At 41.0% G+C, this 23076-nt stretch overlaps 1 long non-coding RNA gene across 1 annotated transcript; it reads right to left on the bottom strand.

Moving 5' to 3' along the window:
• Nucleotides 1-986: 986 nt before the first annotated feature.
• LOC142407642 (uncharacterized) lies at nt 987-10661 on the bottom strand. Its single transcript, XR_012774998.1, has 3 exons — nt 10472-10661; nt 5689-5786; nt 987-2483 (listed from the first exon to the last, which is right to left on the bottom strand). It is a non-coding gene; the product is annotated as an uncharacterized LOC142407642 (long non-coding RNA).
• Nucleotides 10662-23076: the final 12415 nt, after the last annotated feature.

Raw genomic sequence — 23076 nt, forward strand, 5'->3', positions numbered from 1 at the left:
GGAACTTGGTGCTGGATATTGTAGCGATGTCTGTACTGGCACCAGTGCATTGGTACTGGCTCTGGAAAGCAACTGCCTGTACCGCTAAATGGTTAGAAGAGTCTCTGGCAGGCTTTCAGCCTGTGGCAGCAGAGCCCGTACAGGTAAGAAAGTTTGCATATGGCCACCCTGATTTGGAAGACAGTAGGATTTAAGAGTGTGGAAGTGGCCAGGGTGTGCTAGCTGAGTCAGGGAATGGCTTTGCATGCCTTCATTTGCTAGAAGAGATGGAGACTGTGAGTGAGCGTCCCCACTGTCACAGCACACTGAAATGGACATTGCAGAGCCTCTGAGTGCCTCCTGGAGATATGCATGAGGAAAAATACCCTGATCCTTTCCTGCAAGGGGTAGCACTCACATGTGAAGGAGCTGACATTTTTACAGTCAGCTGGCTGACTCCCAGGAAGAACATTTCAGAACTCACCCCATTACTAGAACTACAGCTACAGTCCCCACCCGTGCAGCTCTTCCCTGTATATTTTCAATGCAAAAATATAACACCTAGAATACTGTGACTGCTCGCTTCAGCACGCACCTCACCAGCGATCCTGGAGTCTTCCTTCTGTCACAATTCTTGAAGCATTTCCTTGAAACACTTCAGGACTGGGATTTGTTCCCCTGTCTGTTGTCAGACCTCTGTGAATCATCACGCATTCACCTCCCCAACATGTATCAGTAGGATACATGTGGTAGGCATCAAGTAGCAGATGATCAGATATGGTAGCTTCCTTAGGCAGTTGTCCATTTCTCAGTGTTAGAAAGCCAAGATATGTTATAAATACCAGTTAAAGGTAACTTCTCCCAGTAAAAGGCTCACGAGTATGGTAAGCACATGCAGAACAAAAGGAGGATAAGGAAACCTACCGAGAAAGGCAGGAGAAACAAACTGAATATTGAACTTGTGTTTTGATTTATTTTTACTTTATTTGCATTCAAGAGAGGTAAACATTAATAAACCTGCATATTTGTATCACAGACAGAAGACTTAATTGAACAACAGAGAACGGACTAGCTAGTGTGAGCAGCTCAAGATCTTTTTATATGACTCTGCCCAAGAATCCTGAACTGCATGGATTTCTTTTAAAAAAAGACAAGACCTCTTCTATACCCATGCCAGTTCAAGTCTGGCCTTATCTTTTGTGGTAAGAAGCATAAGATTTTTTTGCAGTTGTTTTCTGACATGTATCCAGTTTGAAGTCAACGGATCACACCATTTGTTTTAGGTAGTTTCTCGTATAAAGTAAAACAACCGTTATTGTCATTGTAACTGGTCTGCATTGGTAAATAGTCCCAGACTGGAACATTGTTTTCTAGCACCTAATGATGCATTCAGAGAGTTCCCAAATCAAGGGAATATTCTCATTTTAGAAAACTTCTTCTCTTAATGGAAATCTGTGGATAGAAACAAATGCACTTATTAACTGATCTAAACTCGTAAAAAAAGAAGTGACTAAATTTTATATTTAGGGTAAATCTGACTGGAGGAAGATGGGATCTGTGACTTGAAAAGGTCATTGAATACTATCCAGAAGAAGGGCACTTGTAACCTACAATTAACCAAATGATGATGATGAGTGCTGTTAATTGTTCCCTTTGCTTGTCTATTACTTTCTCTTTATTGTTTTGACTTTTAGACCTTAGTGTCCTTCTCATTTGATCTGAATCAAAGTCCCTTTGGCTGCTTCCAATTTATTTGCATTTTCAGGTATATAATTAAATGCAATATTGATCTTAGTGTGATTGTAAACACAGCTGAAACAATGAAAATCTCACAGTCATAATTTATGGTGAAATATCTCATAAAATATATTTTAAATGTTATAACATGTCACCTTATAGTCTAGTTAAACTCTACAGTTTTATGACAGATTTTGAATAATTGCAGTTATTAATTAGGAGGAGCACTGTTACATTATCCAGGAAAGAACCTTGACAGTTGTTGTAGATAATGTCAGGCTGAAGCAACAGATGTTTTGCTCTTTGTTGGTTATAGCTAAGATTTTTACAAATGCAAAAGCTTTTATAGGTCTTATTATAAGCAAAAGATGAGTTAGGTCATTATTATTTGTCTGTTACTAGTTTGAGGATCATTATCTAGATGGCTGCCTTTTTGCTTCTCAGTGATCCAATGCAGGTTGGTACTTGTCTCTACCTGCCGAAGCAACACTCTTTCCTGAAGACTTTACAAGCGTTAGAGAGAGGTATCAGTGGTGTTAGCTACTTATGCTGTACTGTTGCTTAGACTTCAGCTTGTTCCAGGAGCTTAAGAAAATGCTTGTATCAGCAGCTGAAATATTCTTTGCTCTTCAATTCTTGCAAGAAATTCTCCATTACCAAATGGCAATTGGTGGTGGAAGTAGTTCTCATGAAGCAGTCCTCCATGGTGCTCCACAGGAGCCAGAGGTTCTCGGCGCTTGGGACTGTGACGTGTCATCAGTCTGTAACTACAGTAAATTATGTTCTATTATCTAAATCATTTTTTTTCCAGCCAGTCTGTAGCAGCTAACTGGCACCTTTATATCCTACAGACTTTTTCAAGTCTAGCTTCTGATGTGTATTAGGTCAGCCTCTAGAGCCTTTTTGCAAGGACCAACCACTGCAGCAATTGTTATTTCTTGAAATATTAGAAAAGATCAGAAAATCAAAAAAAGCCAGACACAAAATGGAGTTAAACTAACAAGCAATAAAATATGTAACAATAAAACATTTCAGAAGCCCATTAGCAGCAAGGGTAAAATGAAGAAATCAATGGACCCGCTATTCAAGGGGACAAGAATGACAGTTGCAGAGGCAAAAATATTTAATGCTGTTTTGCTTCAGCTGGATAACATGATCCTCATTTGCACTCAAAGGGTAAGAATTCAAGCCAGAATAAAGAAAAACAAATGAGAGAGTACCTAGATAAGTTGGTTGCTTTGGGTCTGATGAAATCATAAGGGGCTGCTTGAGACCATTTTATACAACACAGACGAGGTTACAGAAAACTGAAAAGGAGCAAACAGCTGAAATTCACCTTATCTAGTTTTAGACATCTAGAGAGTAGATATCTATACCTGAATAGTCAGTGGAAAGAAATTGGCACCTTGATGATGAGATTCATATGGCCTGTTTTAGACACTGACTTAAAGATATTACGAATTGTGCCCTAGACCCCACTGACTCTTGACTAAAACTACTCTGAAGTGGGTGCACAATTGCTTGACAAGCGGTCCTTTAATAGTAGTTATCAGTTGCTTGTTATTAAACTGAAAGGATGTATCAAGAGGACTTCAGTAAAGATCTGTCCCATGTCTGGTCAATTGTTTAGAGTTACTGAACAATTCATTACTAAATACATTCATTAGTATTGGGGATGATGGAAATTAGAGAGGCTGGTTACTACATTGTCAGGGTGTCTATAATAGAAATAGCTCCATACATGGTGCAGGATGGTGTCAAAATTCAAACTGATCCCTATAAACTAGAGAGCGAGCCTGGGAAAACATGGATAAAAGTCATTGAAGACTAGTGCAAAATACTTCATGAAAGTCAACTACACAAATACAAGAGAGGCACCACCAATATCCTACAGTTGTGAAAACAACATAACAAAACAGACCAAAACCCCAGCAGGTAACACCTAATGTGCAAATGGTTCTGCAGTATGTAAAACAAGTGAAATGATGCTGCCGGTAGATTAAGCCCGATGTAACTTCACAGTTTTCCAGACTGAGATATCAAACAGGATAATGTTTCCTTGCATGGGTGTGAGGAGCACTCGGTACGAGACTGATTTGGCAGAGCACCTCCATCCTGCAGCGTTCACCTCATGGGGTGGAGAAAGCGTCATAAGGCCTTTGGAAATATGGCAGATCGTGAACGCATAACACCTATTCATCCTGTCCCACAGTTTATAGTTATAAGGCCCAGGAGAGAAATAAAGCTTCAAGAAGCACTCCGCTGACCTACTGAATTCTCTGGAGGGCTACAGGTAGCCTTGCCTTGATTTTTGGGGGTTTACTTGTGGGGGTTTTTTTACTGTTTCTTTGTCTTTAGTCCCTGTATGAGAACACACTGGTGTCATATAAAAATGCAAGGCCTGGTTCCTGTCTTCTGTCCTGGGAGAAGGGAGGGAAACCTTCCCCTTCCCCCTTTTATGGGATGATTTCACCTGCTGAAATTCCACTGAGCAATTGCATCAAAAGGTAAATAATATTTTAGCTCATTTTACTTCTCTGTGGTCATCTGTTTACTTTTCTAGGCCTGCATGTTTGCTCTTAGAGTCACCATGAATCTTAAAATTAGGGTAACATGGTCTGAATGCACAAATGTTTTTTCATTTACATTTTTCTATCAACTTCCTAATTCCCAACTCAGAAATGAAGCTGTTGAGTAATCAATAATCTTGTTCACCGGGAACAGCTCTCTTTGCAATTTAATGGACAGGTCCTGCTATAATGAAGGCAATGGTAAGTTTTCTATTCACTTCAGTCGGAATCATATCGGACCCTGAATTAAACAAGTTCACCTGAGGCAGGGTTTGTAGGGAGAAGTAATTTATCACTTTTAGACTGATATATGGTTGGAAAACCAGGCAAATTTTGGGACACAGAAGCTCTTCTTTAGACCTGAAAAAGATGAGTCAAACTTCAAGTACAGGTTAGGAACTGCTGTTTGTTAATCTGCTTATGAATATTTTTTTATTAAACTTTTTAAGACAAAAAGGGTGACAGGCATCAGGGAAAGGAGGGATAGACTAGCAAATGTTGCAGAGAATTGGACACCAGGGTTATATTTTTTTCTCCGCTTTGTATTCAGCAGAATAAATGCTAATTTAATTCTTCAGACTGGGTTTACAGTTGCTTGGCACTACTATAGTTTTCATTTTTAGTTTTCTCATAGCCGCTGGCTAAGTGATGCTGGGAGTTAAATGTGTGGCTATGTGGTCATGCTTTTTTTATTTGCTGTTGCAAGGACTGAGGTGGTACCTCTACCTTTCTGAAATAAGGAGACATTTCATTCAGAATATCCTTCCTCCTAAAATTACTTATAATTTCTCAATGAAAGAAAATCAATATTGCCATCATTGTTGTTTATGCTTATAAACTTTATAGTTGTAAATCTTCATCCTACCTAGCACAGATAAACAGGACATTTCATCTGTTACTTTGTGGCTCTTACCCTGAGTAGGACTCTCTAAATGAAAATCTCAAAGGCTATTTGGGATGGAAACTATTTTACACAAATGTCTGTTTGGTGTGTTCCACCCTCTCTGGAGCATATGTAGTCCCTAAAATATACTTTTCAATTGCTGTATATGTTGAATACCTTAGCTTACCCCAGCTTAAAGTGTGCCCCCTTCAATTTTTGTTTATGTTGTTATTGTGCAAATCTGTTTGGAGATGTCTGTAATCACTTCGATATTTTTAAGATTTTCAGTGATGTCTATATTAAGATTTCCTGAGGAATGAAGATTGACTTGAATGAAGCAGCCATGTGATGGGCAAGATATTCTTATCTGGGATGAGGATTACACCAATGTATATTTTAATATCATTATTCATAATTTACCAGAAGTGAAAATTCTCCCGTGCTAAATATAAAATCTTTCAGCTATTTAAAAAATGTGACTCAGACCGCAACTCCTTTATGTGATTTAACCAAACATACTTGTTCATAGCTGGGAATCCAATGTGTATGGGGAACATCTCTTGCCACGGAGATTGCTGATCCCATGGTCGACAGCTGGAACATGCATAGCATGTTAGCTAGTAAAATAGCAGCAGACCAGTTAGTGACACAGTTTCATTTATATATCCCTAAAGGAATACCCGTGTAAGCAGACATAAAAGACTGTGTTAAACAATAGCTGGTACCTCAGCTTAGCCAACAGAACCTGTCCCTCTGAGCGATGCAAACCTGCCCTGGCTACATGGTTTGAAGATTTGCCACAAGATTTTTAACCAATATAAGAAGTGAGAAGAGTCCTATGAGAAAGGACACGCTCTGTTCATGCATTTCAGAAACCTTCGGCTCCACACGATGCTGAATCCAATAAATAAGTTTACCGAGTGATGCACCAAAACGGGAAAGTCCCCCACATCAACCCTGTTGGGGAGGGAGGTGCCACAAGCAGGGACATCTCAGGGAGGATCTGCGAAGGAGCTGATAAATCCCAACACAGAGAGGAGATATAAATGAGCAGTGGAGTGTGGGAGTTTAGGGAATCAGCACAGCACCCACGCAACGAGCATTTCCAGGCACTTTGCCATGCAACATATAGCTCTGGTTTTGGGTGCAGGTTGTGAGCCATGCAAGGAGCCCAGTGGAGGTGCTGGGGAAGGGAAAGCCGGAGGATGACCAGGCTGCCAGCCGGGGCTGCCTTACCTGAAGACAGGGATTCAGCTGAACAAGGCATCGTGTCTACAAGTAGGACATGGATGATTTCCCTAGTAAAAATTGTTTTTGCTGGCCTGTAGTGCAGTTTAAAAATGAGACCCATGTCAAGTACATAAGATGTTTTAAGGAAAAGGAAAAAGCCATCTGGCCTCACATGCATGCTTTTTTTTTAGTGTATCTTAAGCCTACTTCCCTGCTTTTTCACTGTGCTTCTTAATCCTTTCCTCCTCTGTGAAAATAAAAGAGAGAAAGGAGAAAAGAGAGGAAAAAATCTGCAGAGGTGTCTCTTCAACTCATTTCTGTGCTTTGCTGCAGTCACCTTTCCTGCTAACTTATTCTGTGTTTATTATGCTTTACATAAAATAGTTATACTTGACTTCTTAGTTTCCTCTTTATTTGAAATAATTTGTCATTTTTGTTTAATGATTAATCAGTTTTGAAACCATACATCAATTTTACCCATACTTATATATGAGTTATATATATAAAATATGTATACAAACTTATACATATATAAACATGATAATATTTCCAGTTGGCCAGGCTTTGGTTCTAAAAGTGACAATAAATTTAACAGTTTTAACTCTTCATTGTCGGCTAGGTTAGTGAAACCAACTACGGTTTTCTTCATTTTGGGAGTTATGTGGGAAAATCATTATCATTATTAACAGAATACACAGTACCAATATTTAATGCAAGCATGATGTGCAAACAATATACAGATGATGATTCAAGAAAGAGAAAAACAGAAGTGAATCTGAGACATTCATGCAGAAAAGCTAGATTTTGAAATAGCAAATGTCAGGTTTCAAGGCAAGGTTTTTATTTTGAAGTTGCAATAGCAAAATAATGAATGGAACTGATTTTAGTATGTTACTCAGAAAATGCCTAAACTAGTACTATGTAGAAAATGATACTTACAATTTGGGTAAGGAAAAAAAAGAATGAAAGAAGCAAATATATATTTTGCTCACAGACTTTTTTTTAGTTTTTGTTCCCTGCTTGTTACTTCTTCTCTTGGAAGAAAAAACTAAAAAGGCAAAGCAATCTCATTCCTTCCGAAGCTGGAAATTAAAATTTTCCAAACATTTTAAGACATAATTTCTATTATGAAATAAGTTACTGTATCATTGTTGGCCAAAACAGTTTCCCCTCTAGCGTACTTCTTGTTATGCTGAACCTAGCAGAATACCAACTTAGAGGCTTCTGGTGAGAGCACTTCCCTGCAACCCTGCCAGCAGGCACAGAGTAGGGTTCTCGTTCTGTAAATTACTCCGGTTTGACAGTAGTCATGGATTTGTGAAACCAAAGACAGTCATTGGCAAACCAGGCACAGGCACAAATGGCTCTAAGAGAGACTTTCTGGACATCAGCCATTTTGCTGATGGACAAGAATTATTTTCAGTGTTTACAAGTTCCCCCCAGTCAACTCATACGTGTATCTAGGAGGAGTTTGTCAATGACCTGCACCAAAATTCTTTGGACAGCTTTATATTCAGCTTGTACCAGCTGATGAGGTGAATGCATTGGAATGTTATACCTAGTGATTTATGAAGAAAATGAGTCTGTAATCTTTCCTCTAGGTTAGAGCCACCTGGCAACTATGATGTGGTGATCTGCCCAGAACAGTCAGAAATGCTTACCCACTGAAGGCATTTCAGCCCTACAAAAAACAAGCAGATCATGATTACCTTTCATCTTTTTGAAGCAGAAACACTGTATTTGTGTGGTAGATTCTTTAAGTCTTTTGATATTTTTACTGCCCCTTCCCATCATTACATCACACCTTTTTTGTTTAGGTGGGTTTTGTTTGCTTGTTTATCTTGGTGTGTATGAGTGGGTGCGTTGTGTATTTAAGGAGATCTGAATTCTCCTCTGGAAACATCTTTCCATTGACTTCACAGGGAGCCTAGCATAATTATACTTTTAACTCAGGGAGCCTAAAGTCAGGGAAGCTGAATCTAACATATCAAGACCATTTGTGAAGGCTAAATCCACAAAGACTGTGCCTACATTAGTGAACTGAAATGAACCAGGATATGGGTCCATGCCCTGGCACCCGGCTGTCCGTACAGTTTACCTTTTAGCATCGTCCCTGACATAGTTTTGGTCATGGCCAACCAGCAGTCCCAGCCAGTGCCTGGGCACAGCTCAGGGGTTAGCACAAGCCAGGGACTGCTTTCAGTGGGCAGTTTGAACACAGTCTCCCTGTTCTGGATGAAGGTGGTGGTGGGGAACAGACAAGACAGTTTAACTGTATGGATGTGAGTGATGACATGCCAGCTGGCCTCCGGGCTGCAGAACAGTCACTGGCCCACTGTATTTGCTAAGGCAGATGTAGCCAAAAGGACTTAAGTGTTGCAACCCTTAATTATATGTGCTCTATCACCAAGTGGAAAACAGCAAGGCCCTCTCTTCAAAGCAAAAGGAGTGTTAGCAAAGAGAATGATCAAAGAACTCCTAGAGCTATACAGCAGGACATGCTAAGGAGTAGAGTAAGACTTGGGCCAGATCTCCAAAAGTAATTAGATGCATGTTTTCACTTGGGATTTTCAGCCATGATCCCTCTTGCTGAGACAGGCCCCTTAGGATAGATCTTTTCCTACAAAGGGTCATGCTGAATACTTTCAAGCACCAATTTAACTTAAAATAGCAGATGAACCAGGAAGAAGACTGAGAATTCAGATTAGTCTCTCAGTCCTTAATTAATACTAATTTATATAGAATGCAGAAGTTTGGACTGAACTAAAGTCAGGACAAGTCTGATGCTGTAACTTGACAGTTAGAAAAATCACTAGGTACACAGGAAAGTCAAGTTTCAGTCTCTCCTCAAATGCACTGATGCAAAGGGTCAAGAGAACTGTCACACTGGAAAAATCTTGGTTTTCCTCAAGCTCTTTTTTCCTGAGAAAAAAATCCTACCTCAATCAGATAATGCAAAGTGTCTTAGCCTAAATGTAAGCTGATCAGTGCAGTGGAGCGTGCTAAGATCCTGCTCTGTGGCTCATCCAGACTGAAGATGTGGTGGAAGGGCAGCAGGACTCCTTCACCTGCTTCATCCCACGATGAGTTTTCCTCCACGGATAATGGGGAAAGGAGGAGATAACTTAGGTGCTTGCCTGGGGTTTGGTCCAGCATAGAAGTACAAATCACCTGAGACACATTTGGAGTTGAAGAACTAGAGTGAAGTATGCTAAGAGAGCGCCTTTTATGTTGGACTTAAGTCTTGTTTCATAAGTTATAGTATTGCATTTCTGTGCTTGTCCTTTGAGATGGGTGCCTTTTAAAGCAGAAAGTGTTTTTAGGCCTATTATTTTGCCCATACAAGACATCTGTAAGATGATAACATTTATTTACAACGTTAGTGCTTTATCCAGCACAGAGCTAGCTCATGCTGGTACCTTTCTCTTTAGCACTCTGAGTATTTCCAGCTGGTGACACCAAATAGCCTCCATTTCCTCATGTGGAACACTCACCAGTTGTTTTACCCCCTCCTCCTTTCCTTTTTATTTTTGCTGTTGGAAGGATGTGGGTGATGATTTATAGAGCATGTCCAATTGGCTCTGTTTGTCTGTGCTGGCCTGCTTCATGCACGCTGAGGTCAGTGCTGTATTTGTAGGTAACCATCCAAGGAAAACACCTCACAGCAGGCAAAAATGCTAACTAAGTAAAACAAACTCAGGAATGTGATCATCTGTTTAGCAAAGTTTTCAGCAGTCTTTTCCATTACACTAAGCTTTCAGTCCAGTTCTACAAACTCAGAAGTGAACACAGCACTGCAATACCTCAGACATCTTCAAGTATGTAGGAGACTTGATTTGTTGAAGAGTGCTCGGTTGGGGGAACAGGTAAAGCTCCCTTTAAAAGATGAGATTAGCAATGTATATATTTTAGTCCAAAATGTCCAAAGAAGAGAAAAAGGAAAAAAAAAAAAAAGATTGTTCATTAAAAGCTATGCGGTTTATTCAAGTTTTAAAAGGCAAAATTATAATCACAGAACAAAATCATCTCCTGTTGCCCCATTGTTAACTGCATAGTGGGCCCCATTACCTACTTCTGATGTGATCCCCGAAGAGAAATTCTGCTGACATCAAGGGGAATTTTGATCTCATCCACAGAGCCGTGAGCTGACCCCTGTCTCGTGTTTTCTGCAGTTGTACGGTCTAAAGTATCTTTTATCATGATTCAGTGCATAGTGAATGCAAGAATCCCCGCTCCCGCACGAGGGCAAAATGTAATTGCAACCCCTCCGCTGGCGAGCGTGCAGAGCCGAGCAGGCAGAGGCTGCAGCCTGGGGGAGCACCAGGGTGGGTGGGGGGAAGAACGGAAGCCATGGTCACAACTTTCTTGGTGGAGCGGGCTGGCCACAGGCAGAGGAGCAGGCTGTGTTTTTCTAATGAGTGGTTTCCTTGAATGGGTATAAAAAAGAGCACATGGGATGATAGTTATGTGGAAGCGTCTGATGCACAAGGGTTTCACGGCAGCCGATCCACTGCCGAATCCCCACAGCATGGAGTTACTGGGCCACGTGGTAGAAAGACCGACAAAAAATGACAGGTAAAATGCAACAGATACATACCCCTCTGAATATCAGGTGACATATGCTGTGCTCTTTACAAATTGCCTCCCCCAGCCCGGCCAGGCTCCCAGCCCCTCTTTGAGGTAGGCAGTCACACTGTGCCCATCTGGCAAAGCCCGAGGCTGCGCCTGGCAGCTTGCTGCTGCAGCGGCTGCGCTCATGTTTGCCTTTGTGGTAATTGGTTTGTATCTGATTTCAGCTCGTATAGAAGGCTGGAGGGATAGCAAATTACTTGCAAGTGGTTCATAGACTCTGTGAATGCTTTTTTTGCCCAGCTCTGCTACCCAGCTGAAGATTTATCCCTGCAAAAGCAGAGATCTTGCTTTTTTTTTTTTTTTTGTAGAAACTACAGCTGCGTATATTCCTCACTGTCATCTCCACCCCCAACTCTGATTTTATACTCACTTCCAACCCTCACTTTCCTCAGCACACTTGCTTGTGAGACAGGAAAGGCAAACACATTCTCCCAGTTTTATAAAAGCTCCACTGTTTTTTGTGCAATGAAAAAGTTTTGACAGATGAATCTGTGCTGCAGAGACCACGTACTATCACTTCTAATTCAGTGGCCCTCGGTTGCAATAGTCTTATTCTTAAAATCTTTATGCAAGGCAAACTCCCTTCTAATTTGGAGACAAACCCACTTCAGATAATTCAGAGGAACCTGGTCCGATTTGTTAATACTGTGCTTGTTTTTTATGGACATTCAGGGAAAATGAATCTACCAGGTCCAGCTCTGCAGCTATGTCACCATTATTTAGGTCCTGGCTATCACAGAGGTAAACTAATCTGGCACAAGCCAAAGGAATGAGCTTTGCTTTAAAGGAGACTGCGGACCTACATGATAATAGGAGGAGAAGCAGGAAATCGGTAGCTACTGTCAAAGTCCCCACGCTTTTCTGTGTGAGCTAGAGGTTACACAACCAGGAGTCTTATTGCCCCTAAATGCGTCTGTGTCCCAGAATCATGGGGTTACATCCTACTTTCAGGCTTTTCATGCCATCGGTTCCTAGGTAGGTGGCAGGCAACTGCTAATGAACACATGGTTTTATAGAAGTGTTTCCATAATCCAATCAATTCATTTTAAACTTCATTATTTTTGGCCATAGAACTGTAGGTGCTATTGTGCTCCATGAGCCAAGTCTGTTACCACTAGATAAGAAAGACATGGATCAAATTTGCATTTTTACATGTGCAAATGAGATGTCCCCAGCTTCCCCTCCCCCTCTCTTTCTAGTGCTTGTCCTTGCTTTTTCAAATGTTTTTTTTTTTTTTTTCCCCAAAATACTTGCCAGGTGGTTAAAAAGCTTGCTTTTCTTTGTAAACACCATGAAATGCAACACAAAGCACTGCTTTATTTTCAATGATATATTGGTTTCTATGTGTTTATAAAAATAGTTATGAGGCCAGGAAAAGCATCTACACGCTGGTGATTTTGTCCAGATTTATTGCATATATTATACTTTTTCTACTTCATTGGGCTTCTATCTCTGTGCTGAGCGGTGCGAATGCCTATATGACAAAACCCCGCCTTCTTTTGCACACATGCACGTACATATGAAACCAAAAACCTGCTTTTCATTAGCATAGCCAGCACAATGGAGGCAAGAGTGGAAGCAAGGAGAGAATTTGAGATTTATGGTGTCAGACATCTCATGTGAATGAATATCCATGCCTTAATGTAACTAGTCGCAGATAGAAGATAAGCCTCGCACTGAAAAGAAAAGCTGCTGTTCCATATTGTGAATATACACACTCACATTGAATTATTTTTTGGGTAGCTCCTTATTGCAATCTAATTTGCTACTTACGACATGAATCCCAAAGCACATTGAGTCATTCACACTGGATGCAGATGTGCACACACTAAGCACACATGTGGAAAGGTAAAACTTCTGTTATAGATGAGGGGAGCTTTGTCAGCATAATGGCTGCAGAGTTAAGGGCTCCAGGCTAATGCACAACACATACAGAAAGCCCTGCACACATCTTACTCTGTTTACAAAAACTGTGTACGATAATTTGTCTTCATACCAAGAAAATGCATTTTTAACCACATTTTTCTTCTCCGTTTTATTTTAATTTTAGATATCAACTAATAACAGCACAGTATATTTAACAGGAAGAAAATTTTTAGTATTAAAAAAGGAACATCGTTAACAAATTATTTTTTTCACATTCAGCTACAGAGTAATTTAGAAAATCTCTGATTTCCTGCTGAGAAATTAAACCAAGATACGGTTCAGTTATCTGAGTACAGCATCAGGAGTCACTGATTCCTGAGGGCTTTTTTTTCTTGTGCTGACTTTCCCTGGAACTGTGACCAGGTTGTTTGTCCTCTTTGTTCATAAATGTTTTTTTATAATACAGTGGATTGTATCCATATGGTCTGAACATCCATGCATTACAGGTATTAAGGAATCAGATCCAGGCTGCATGCAAATGGGTCCAAGCTGATGAAATTCAATGCAATTCATTCAGGACTCAGTGGCATATCCATCATATTTAAGTTTTTCTCAATATTAGCAAAGCAGCTTTGAAGATATATATTGTTAAATACAATTCTTAGATAAAGCTTACAGGTCAGCCAATGTCGATTCTTAGTGAACCAAATTAATCACTTGGGTAAATACTATGGTTGTATTAGAGTTATGCCAGCAGTTAATTTAGTTTAATCATTTTCAATGACTGGAAGTTATTGTGTGCATTTCAAAACTGAATAAAGATTTAGAAAATGGGGAGAATTGCCATATTTTTCCCCAAAAAAGTCAATGTTAATAAGCTGAACTGTTGCGGGTTTAATATCTACATTAAGAACTGACTGCTGGACTCTTTCAAAGTTTTGCCGCTACAGTATTCTCCTGCTGAGGGTCCTGTACCGCATGGCTTTCAGTCTGTAGCAGCCAGACCTCTCACAGTGGAGCGTGAAGCAAGAATTAGTCTGTGTGGTGAAAAAACAAGTATGGTTTTGGCATATTAATAGAACTGTGTAACATTTTTAGAAAATAGCAAATTCAGCCAAAAACCGATTGTCCCCTATGAATGTGAGTCAAGCTCTCAGCATGGCTCCAGCTGGCCGAAGCTCGGCCGGCAGACTAGCAGAAGTGGAAGTGTCAGCTCGTGGAGGAGGTGGGAGCTCGGGTCCTCTCCTTCCCTGGCTGTGGCTTGGAGCATCTTCTAAACCATCGCATGCTACAGCAATAATTTCTTCCCCTGGAACTCTTCTGCTTCTTATAAAACACTGAAAGGGTCTCCGAGACAAATTAAAAATACCATGAGAATGTACTAACCATAGGAAATGAAAGCCTGTCACCTCCGCTTGGGCTGCTTGGGTGCCAGTCCATGCGTTCGTGAGCTTACACTAAGTGTAATGGCATCAGGGAAGGAGGCCGAGAATGTCCTGCTACTGCACAGCCCCTGCTAGCCCAGGGAACAGAGCACAGCCCCCGTGGTGGGAGATGCATATTCAAATTTCTCTAGGAGCCAATGGCAAAGTTTAGCCTGAATCTTTTGTATCCTGAAGTTAACACAGGGAAGTACTCTCTGTTTTCTGGTTTTTGTTCTCTGTTTTCTGTTTAGTTTTCTGATTTTAGACTATTTCTTTCGCTCTTCTGAAGCAAACTTGATCCTTTCTGGTTTAGGTAGTCTGGAACATTTTTCTGGAATGCAATTTTAGGGGGAAGGGGGAGTTAACAATTGGTTTGATCTGATCCTTTTTTTTCATTCAGCAGCCATAGTGAAAAATCAATTATTTACACAGCACAGAAGGTTAGTGACCCTGACACAGATCCAGGGCTGGAGCAGAAGCAGTGCAGAATATGGTGCAATCCTGAATTAGTTTGTACTATTTAGCAAGCAATTCCTGAATCTGTGACATAGAAATTTGGTCTTCGTAGGCAAACTTCATAGGCATACACTACCCAGGTTTTCTCTTTTTTTCACAATTGATCCTTGAATGAAAAACACAGTAGAAGTGTAATACATTATTGTTTCTATTATAATATTTATGTACCAGACTCATGTTAATGTATCTTTCTTTGCCTTATCTGCTCAACTTCTCTCTATAAGTAGGAAAGAAATAGCACTACAAGCCTGGCAATCAGACTGGCAATAAGAACAGATTATTGTGAACATGGAAAAAAAGATAATGTTCTCTTTCTGGTTCTTTTTATACTTTTTATTATAGCTCATGTATATAACTATAAAAGAAAGATATTCAGAAGATTTGGAGCAAAGAGAGAAGGGAAAAGGAATGCCAGGAAGGAATTCACCAGGTCATGATTTCATGTGGTTTTGCAATACATGCATTTTGTCAGAGAAAGTAGTAAGTTAAATGAAAACTAACCACATTCTAGATATTTCTTCTAGATATAGAAGAAATTTCTATAAGGAGAAAAAAAATCTGATTTATTTATAGAAAACTAAGACATCTGAAAGATGGGGTCACCTTGAAACATTTCCGTTTCTTCTTTTTAATGAAAATATGTCATTTTACAGTTCACGATAATATTCCATTTTGATCTAGTTGTATCAATCAAGATCAGAAGCTGGTGATGGAGTTGAATAATCCTTCATTTATTTTGTTTAAAGGCCTCCCTTTTATTTATAAATAATGTTGAGAATGACTCTTTGCCCTCAGACATGGCAAGAATCAAACAGCAGAACGCATTTTCTGCAATCAAATTTCTAAAGCTCTTCTAACTGGCAGTTTGCCAGTATCCCAACACACCTGCTCTTCAGGATCCTATCACAGTGGCATCTCCTAGATGCTCTCTGGTCTTCTTTGACTTCCTCTGATTCTTCTGCTACACAGGTACATAGCTGGACTCAACTCAGTCCCACCGTTTGTCCATTCAGTGTTAGATCACTTGGATAGCATAGCCTGTTCTTGCCTGCATTTAGTCCTTGGAAAGTTTTCCATTATTTCAGCTGTCACTAAACAAGGGAACAGCTAGTTCTTCCATCATGTAGCCTCAGCACAAGTGGTTATAGCCCAGGCCCAACCATAACATGAATAATCTTATAGTATATAACCAAGGAAAGATGCCCTTTCTTTATCTTGTAAGGCTGGAGACACCTATCTGGCACCTAAACCTAAGCATCTATTAAAATAATCCTTTTAAATTAATGACTATTATTCTTATGTATTTAATGAGGCTTGTTACATGTCTTTGAAGAGTTCTAATCTGCCAAAGTTTAAGCAAAGTCAAACAAATATGATTTTTTTAGATTTTTATTTTTCCAGGGCCCTTCTAGGGCCTCCACCTCTTTCTACTGAAATTGCAAGACACTAAAGTAGACACTTCAGAAGGATTGCTTTACTCAACCCCTCAAGCTGAGGTGTAAGCCAGGGGCCTGTTTTAGGCATCCTTACTAAATTGGTGATTTCAGAGTCATATTTAACCTTGAACCATAGGCTCACTGTAAATAGTATGGAAAATTATCTCTAAAATATGATCTTACAACATGATTTCATTATTCCGAACACAGATTCCCACTTTGAAAAATGAAGCCCTGGCATTTGTAATTTATACTTTTAGTTCTATGGTAGCTGTAACTGCAAATTAAAAAAAGGATATTCAGCTTTCAGATCGGTCTTAGACTTTATTAATATGATGTTGCAGATAATGAGCTCTGCCAGATTAGTACTAGCTCCCTATGTTTGGCTGCTGAAGTACAAGAAATATCTCTCGTGATTTACATCAAAATACTCAAATAATTACCATATTTAGATATTACAACTAAAACTAATGTGGAAATAAGGCAGAATGTGTAGTGGGAGAGGCCAGCCTCCCGTTTCCTAATGATGTAGGGTTTTTATTTTCCCCAATATGAAAATATTTCTGATGCATAGGGCAAAGAAGCATAATAGGGGTTCAAAGAGTGCAAAAAGAGAATGGCGTAGACAACTGGGAAGTCAAAATGGCCCTGATGGTTGAGAGATGACTGCTTTGCTCAGACAGCACTGGGCATGGCCTGCTCCTCGGGAGCTGTGTCCTCAGCGTGCTCAGCCACATGGACTGGGCAGGCTGCTGCTTCTCCTCCCATTAGCAGCAAGATGCACCACAAGTGCTCTGGATTACATTTCTCATATAGCGTTGAGCTGATCTTACAGACGGCGATGATGGGCCCTGAAGTTCCCCCCCACACTCCTGGCAGGAACTGGGGTGTAGCTGAGGATGTGGCTGAACTCTCCGTGGAGGCCATCATGGTTGCATGAGGCCACGTGTGCTGTGGCAGCAGACGTACAGGCATCACGGACAGCGTACATGCGCTGTCGTACCACCAGTGTCAGTGCTGGCAGGAGGACAGCTGAGGTCACCTCTAAAGACGTGTATGCTACCCGTGAGAACCAATGCCCGAGTCTGTCACAGTGTTATCTTTTGTCATTCTAAAACTAGCGACCTGCTGCTGAGGACAATTTGAGTTCACCAGTGGTGATTTGTAGTATGTGCCAAAACAGAACAGGTTGAGGGTGAATGGAGACGGCCTGTGGGAACCCATTTTTGTTCTCAGAGGTGGCTGGTGATGATACCAGTTGGTACCAGTGGAGCCAGCTATTGCTGTCTAGCCTTTTCCAGACCACTAATTTCACAACCTGGCAGAAATGCCGCAGAAAAACCAAGGTGGATGCTGAGAGGCACTGTGGTGGCAGGTCACGGGATAGGTAAGGGGGACGGGCAGAGCCTTGCTGTGCCACCGCGAGGGCTTGCAGGCTGCCCGTTATTGCCGTAGGAGCCCTGTGCAGCACACGCTGTGGGTATGGCCAGGGTGGTCTTTGGGAGCAGCCGGGGGATTGGTGTGGAAGTGGACTTTATGCTGTTTGCAGCAGAGTTCCACTGACATCTACTTTTTCTGAGTATCCTTGAAAGCTGCTCGTTTTTGACAGGGCTGACTGGTTTGACACCTCTGCCAGGCCTAAGCCGCCTCTGGGTCCAGCAGCTAGGTGTCCTTTTTCCTAACTCCCCTCAGGGACTCCATCTGGTCGAGCTTCTTAATCATCAGTTGAAAGACAGAAATTGCTTCATAAGCATAGGCTGGGACCCACACTTTCTCTGCTTCCATGAGTTTTGTGGTTAGTGATACTCACGCTTTCCCTTGTGTGCATATTTTCTCTGACAGTATTAGTTGTTAAATCCACCATGCAAAGTAGGCAGCTTCGGCGTGAGGAGCAGAGCCTTTGTCTTCACCAGAAGATCCCAGATTTTGATGGGTTTAGCCCTAACTCAGAAGGGAGAGGTTCAACACTCCTCAGGCAGAGGGCAGAACTGAATGGAGGTTTCCTACATTTTGAGAGTGTGCTCAGTACTATACATATATATACTTTATTTGAAATAAACGGTCACCTGTACTAAAGGTGGGATGAACCCTGAGAGGAAAGGTATATTTTCTGCTTGAAAGCTGAGGGGTAAGACAAATTCTAGTGCTTAAGTTTTGGCTTTATGAAGCCAAACTTAAGTTTGGCTTAACTATGCTTAAGTTTTGACTTTGAGGTACCTGATTTTTCTCAGATATTGCCTAGGAACCAAGGCTTTCACTCAGGGCTGCAGATGCAGCCATTGGGGTTGCTATTGATTAGCTGAGTGCCACGGCTCTTTAGATCCTTTTTTGATCTGGATCTTAGTTTGAGTCTCATATTCATGAAACTTGAATTCACTGATTGATACAGCAATTTCCATTTAATCATTCACACTAAGGTGTTTTGTGTCTCCTGATATTTCATTCAGCTGAGAACAGAAAATAACTGTTACTGCGATGGGGTGATACAAGTAATAACTGTTGATAGATGTTGACTTTAATAGCAATGATAGGCTAGATTGTAAATTAATGGTCTGTGTTGAGCAAGGAATTGAGTGCCTGAAACAGATTAGGAGGGAGCCTCTGCTAAGTCACAGGCTGCCCTAAATGAGACACTTTTCAGAAATCATCTGTGCAGCCTGACTGGATGGGGCATCAGCAGGGGCCTCACGAAAATCTGGCTCCTATGGTTGTGCACAAAACTGATTGTATTATACTGTCCACAGCCATAAATGAGTACACCTTAAGTACATTTGTGTATCTGTATCTTGTACATAGAATAATATTGCCAAATTTCATTACTTTATTCTGTCTTGTGATGTTTGGAGGTGGGGCTTCCACTTGGAATCTAAATAAGAATCTCACACTGCATATTTATATAAAAAAAGTTGTGTTTATCAAAGTCAAAGAGAAAAACTGCAAAAAGTATGCTTGAGGTGATCAAATGCTACAAGGTGATAACACTTGAAAGATAAGAAAAATGTTTTAAACCAGTTTCAGAAATTCACAGAATCACAGAATCACAGAATCGTATAGGTTGGAAAAGACCTTTAAGATCATCGAGTCCAACCATAAACCTAACATTGCCAAGACCACCACTACACCATGTCCCTAAGCACCTCATCCAAACGTCTTTTAAATACCTCCAGGGATGGCGACTCAACCACTTCCCTGGGCAGCTTGTTCCAATGCTTGACCACCCTTTAAGTACAGAATTTTTCCTAATATCCAATCTAAACCTCTCCTGGTGCAACTTGAGGCCATTTCCTCTTGTCCTATCACTTGTTACCTGGGAGAAGAGACCGACCCCCACCTCTCTACAACCTCCTTTCAGGTAGTTGTAGAGAGCGATGAGGTCTCCCCTCAGCCTCCTTTTCTCCAGGCTAAACAACCCCAGTTCCCTCAGCCGCTCCTCATCAGACTTCTGTTCCAGACCCTTCACCAGCTTCGTTGCCCTTCTCTGGACACGCTCCAGCACCTCAATGTCTCTCTTGTAGTGGGGGGCCCAAAACTGAACACAGTATTCCAGGTGCGGCCTCACCAGTGCCGAGTACAGGGGCACGATCACTTCCCTAGTCCTGCTGGCCACGCTATTTTTGATACAAATTTTGGAGACCTAATTAATAATTTTTGAATGTTTGAAATTACAACACTGATACATAATTTTATCAGTAAAAAAAATCTGGGTGTGTACATATTTTAAAATTTTGATTTTTTATTTGTACCTACAATAAATATATACAGAGTTTGAACTGTACATTCAATTTCACATAAGAGCTAGGAGTCCACAAAGAGCTCTCCACAAAGAGCTCATTTACATCCTTTCTTATAGAATGAGGTTTGTATCAGTTGCCTCCATGGAAATGGATTTGGTGTGCAGTGATTTACCACATTCTATGTTTATTTAACCCTATTGATTTTAGGTTCACTTACTGTTGCAGAGTCCTTGCAGTTTGGCATATTTTGCTTTGCAACTAAAGAACAGGTCTTTCTCACATATATTTTTCCCTATTCCATAGTTGCAATTTGAGAAAAACAATTTGAAAGCTAGTCAAATTATCCAGCAATTATTTACAATGGGCTTGTTTGCAAATTGCCTGCTGTAGCTAGTACGACAGGATCTGTTATCGTGATAGAGCACAAAAAGACGTAGAATTATTTAGGTTGGAAAAGACTTTTAAGATCATCAAGTCCAACCGTTAACCTAGAAGCCAAGTCCACCACTAAACCATATCCCTAAGCATCACATCCACACGTCTTTTAAATACCTCCAGGGATGGTGACTCAACCACTTCCCTGGGCAGCCGGTTCCAGTGCTTGACAACCCTTTCAGTGAAGAATTTTTTCCTAATATCCAGTCTAAACCTCCCCTGGCACAGCTTGAGCCATTTCCTCTTGTCCTATCACTTGTTACCTGGGAAAAGAGGCCAACATCCACCTCTCTACAACCTCCTTTCAGGTAGTTGAAGAGAGCAATAAGGTCTCCCCTCAGCCTCCTTTTCTCCAGGCTAAACAGTCCCAGTTCCCTCAGCTGCTCCTCAGAAGGCTTCTTCTTCAGACCCTTCACCAGCTTCGTTGCCCTTCTTTGGACATGCTCCAGCACTTCAATGTCTTTCTTGTAGTGAGATGCCCAAAACTGAACACGGTTTTGGGGGCATGTTTTTTGACAAGACAGGCATGTTACCAGCCCACTGCAATTACTGCCTGGTTTCTCTAGTTCTTGGGAGCAGGCAAGCCTGCCTTACATGTGGCTTCTCAGAGCAGAAACACACAGCTGGCTGGTTGCATTTTGCTTCTATAAAAGTCAGAGCTCCTGAACCAGCAGGATCTGTGAGACCCCCTTATACTGGGGGGCAGTCCCCCAGTGGCAGGGTCACCTGGTCCCCATTTAGCTCTAACTACTGAACTGGGAGGGAACTGAGTCCCACTGGTTGTTGCCCCCACAGCTGAAGATAAGGCTGCTCAGCTGACTGGAGGCATCTTGGCGAGGCAGCAGATACTGAACTGCAATAGCTCAGTCTGACATAGAACTGGAAATTGTGGCTACTCAGGGAGTTCATAAAGCCTTGTACCAACTACAGACACTAGAGCTTTTCTGAGGGGGGCAGCTATGCCTCCCTCCTCAGTTCCTCTGAGCTCTTCAGTGGCCTGCTTCTTGCCGAGATCTCTGTCATAACACATTGTTCAGAGCACTACCTGTACACATAAGGAGCCAAGTTTTCTGCTGCTTTATATCTTGTGTGCTTGCTTACACCAGTGCAGGGTGGACGAGGAATGCTCCTATTTATCTTTCAATAGCATTTAAAATTCTGTAGTAATATAAATGAGCACACAAGATTGAGGGCAATGGCAAATCCAGTCTGTACTCTTTCAATGCACGCCTGCTATGTTCACAGATATCAGTTTGGCTGGACAATATTAGTACTTTTTCTTTCTCTTTTGGTAAGCCCTTTCATTAACAGTAAAATAGCATAAGCAGTTTCTTGAGGAATTCAGGGTTTACCAAAGCTCCTTTGAAAAATGGCAAAGTAGTTTTGAATTTTAGAACTGCAATTAGCTTCACAGATCATTCATAAGGCTCATTTACACAAGCACTGAGGACAGATAGCTCCTATAAGCTATAATTGGAGCCATGGGTTCTTAGTCCAAAAAGTCAGTCCCTCAACTTCTATATTTTGAATATCTAAACGGTAAAGATCCAAATTAGACTATTAACGTAAAGTTTAGGAGAATGTATTAAGCAATAGGGAGAAGCAAAAATACTTCCTCACACAAGGCAAAAACTAAAAGCTAGGTATTACACTCCTTATGAAGATGTAAGAGGGGCCCCCTGCCACTTTTCCCCCTCAAAACTATTTCAAATCAAACTTAAAATAGAACTGAAAGGAACTAAAATTAAAAAGCAAGCAAAAGGTTTGAATCCCCTTGTTCACTTGGTTATTGCCTTCATAAATCAAAACTAGACAGCAAATGAATTGGCTGTACTTACATTGTTGTTTATTTGCCGTGCAGTTATGGGGCCATGGCAAAGCAAAACAAGATGATCATTGTTTCAACCAGACCTAGAGCCTTTAGGCTTATCCCCCGCTGCCTGTTCTAGCTTTCTGGTCAGACTAGCAAAAGCAAGAAGTAACGTGTTATTTGGCTGCCGCTTTATTTTTCCTCACTCTCAGATCCCTGATTGACTTGACTGTAATGTAAAGGGATTCAGTTTTGTCGTGGCAGTTTTGAGAGAAAGTCACATAGCCAATGGCACCCTCACTGAAAATGGTAAATGCCACGGAAATCACAATTGTTTTAAGAGCCAGAACGCGCAGGTATTTTTGGAGCCTAATGTGTTTTTAAACATTTTCAGCACAAATCATAAAAGCAGGACTAGCAATAGGCAGTGTTATGCCTTCTAGGACCTTTTTATGACTTCTACATAATGGTTGCTTGACACTTAGAGCTGAAATGAAAGATGGCATGGGCAAGTTAAACATACAGGCAGATAAGATGAATTGCCCTGTCAGAGTGTTCCTCTTCATCATCCCCAAACAGCTCTGCAATTAAGAAAAAAAACCCCAAGCCATTGTTTACTTATATGAATAAAAAAAGGAGAGACCTACTGATGACACCGTGAAAAACTCTAGTTTTTGTTATGGCTCCAGCCTTCTGCCTATCCACTCTCATGAGCCCTCAAAGTTTATTGAGCTCTCAGTGCAAGATTAGGACCTCCGATGAGCTGCTCTTTTCAGTTGCTAGCACTAGTACTTTTTTCCTTTTCTGCATTTAGGTCTCGGAAA

The sequence above is a fragment of the Mycteria americana genome, chromosome 3 (genome assembly GCF_035582795.1).
Source record: "Mycteria americana isolate JAX WOST 10 ecotype Jacksonville Zoo and Gardens chromosome 3, USCA_MyAme_1.0, whole genome shotgun sequence".
Lineage (NCBI taxonomy): Eukaryota > Metazoa > Chordata > Aves > Ciconiiformes > Ciconiidae > Mycteria > Mycteria americana.